The 2,258-nt window shown below is 37.2% G+C and overlaps 1 long non-coding RNA gene across 1 annotated transcript; it reads left to right on the plus strand.

The window, feature by feature from the left end:
* The first annotated feature begins 97 nt into the window (after positions 1-97).
* Positions 98-1,957, plus strand: LOC121964624. The gene is made up of 2 exons (XR_006107383.1): positions 98-414; positions 505-1,957. It is a non-coding gene; the product is annotated as an uncharacterized LOC121964624 (long non-coding RNA).
* The last annotated feature ends 301 nt before the right edge of the window (positions 1,958-2,258 follow it).

Genomic DNA, 2,258 nt, shown 5'->3' on the forward strand with positions numbered 1-2,258 from the left:
AAAAAAAAAAAAAAAAAAAAAAAAAAAAAAAAAAAAAAAAAATACATATGTATATACATATATATAATATATATTTTACAACCTGCAGGTGCTGGATAAGCAGCCAATCCCAACAAAGGCTTTTGATCAGCTACATCACAACTGTGGCTTTCCCATGCCTGGTGATCCTGTGTAATTCCTGCATGCTAGGGCTGGTGGTGTTTAAGCTCTGGCAGGTGCGAGCAGGTAGTGGAGGCACTGGAAGCAGCAATAGCTGGAAGAAAATGAACAAAGAGAAAGGGATCAAGTTATGGAAGGACTGTGCCACTGTGCTGGGACTCAGCTGTATGCTGGGTTTACCCTGGGTGCTATTGAGCACCACCTACATCTCCATCCTTGGGATCTACATATTCACCATACTTAACTCCCTGCAGGGTCAGTATGTGCACGATCCAAATATAAAGTATTCACTGTGATTTTATGATTTTCTGAGGGAAGTCATAGCCTTTCTTTTCTTCTTTGTAGGTTTATTTATGTTCCTGTGGTCCGTGGCTTTGATCTACAAGTCTCGATCTGACAATAACTCCTTAACCAGAGACCCCTCCTCTCAGAAAGTGATGACTACAAGTTTCAATAACTGATATTCATCCCTGAAACTATTATCCATTACCTATATTAGGTATTTACTGGACTTTGAACTCGAGTCAGTTTTTAGATGATAACTAACGATACCCTCATCAGCTGATGTCTTGCAACTTCCTCAAAGAAAGATTGCATGGGCAAACATGAACAGTAACCCTTTTTTAAGTATTTATTGTCATTATGATTCTCGCGGTGACAGGATCATTATGGACAGGAAAAGATTATCAGTGTTGAATCACTGAAAAAGAAAAAGAAAAAAAACTTTGTGTCCTTTGAGCATAATAATACATGTCATGATAAGGAGGACAACATCAGCTCCATACACTTCAAGACACAGTGGTTTGCACGTATTTGTCACATTTGTTGCAGAAACTGTACCTGGAGACCAAAACACAAAATTTCACAAAACAATGTAATAATAAGCACAAAGTATGAAGAACAAGGTGTATTGAGGAAATGACAAAAAGTCCAGAACAGATAGCTAGACTTGTGCTGCATTGACCCATAAGAAGGAACACCGATAGCATGCATTGTAAACTCTTACAGCTACCAGTGGAGAAAAGGCTTGTCCGAAGCACAGCCACACTCTTCAGTAATAGCAATTATTCTGCAAAACCCAAGTTTTTAGACAGTCAAATTACCAAATTTGGTAACTGTCATTTCACCAAAACAGCATGCCATATCATGTTATCTTACCCCAAATCTAGTGCTTTAAAAAGGACAGTCATTTATCATGCCATCAGTGTTTGTAATAGCTGCCCCTTTACACCAATAGTAGATCCCTATTTAGACGTCATTTAGGATTGCATTATTAAGCAGCTGATCAAAGGTCACAACTTGCTCTTGGTCTCTGGTTTAGCCTTTGAGGCTAATACATGGACTGATCACAAGCTTCTGCTTTCCTCTGTGAACTTCTACAACCACTTCATGTAACATAAACCAAAGTGCATAAGCAATGGAATTAAGGTAGAACAGATATGATGTTGTATATAGCGTCTTTTGTGATCAATGGTGCATCACAAACACACCTGTGTATATATTGAGATGATTTCAATATGATGTACTGGATTTTGGACCCCAGGAGGATTAGATGGTGTCATTGGCATCTGCTAAAGGGGCCCAGTTTAATATATACATCAGCAAGTTATTTTTTTTCCCCAGTATGTCAAAATGTATTGTCTGAATTCTTCTTTATAATGGTAATTTTCCCCATTGATTGTATACACAAACAGAATCAAATATCCTTTATTAAACTCAGACTACTGCAATTTACTAAAATGTCCCAATCACACCAGACAATCCAAAGTATACAAATAAATAACATGTAACCAGCTTTTACATGTATTATAGAGACACTTTTTTCGCTTTAGAACATCGACTTTAACAAGGACAAGGGTAAAGCCATATGTGATGCACATTCAACTCAGATGTAGCAGTGGCAGATGTGCGCCATCTGATGGCTATTCAGGGTCCTAGGTTTTACCTTGGACCATGGGTTCAACCATAAAGAAACGTGAAGCGTTTCCATATATATACATAATGTTTTATAAGTATTAATATCAGTGTAAAACAGATGTATTATATGCTACTTTTTTTCTTGCAAGAACATTTATTACAACATATGGAAATACAATACA

The sequence above is a fragment of the Plectropomus leopardus genome, unplaced genomic scaffold, assembly GCF_008729295.1.
Source record: "Plectropomus leopardus isolate mb unplaced genomic scaffold, YSFRI_Pleo_2.0 unplaced_scaffold16432, whole genome shotgun sequence".
Lineage (NCBI taxonomy): Eukaryota > Metazoa > Chordata > Actinopteri > Perciformes > Serranidae > Plectropomus > Plectropomus leopardus.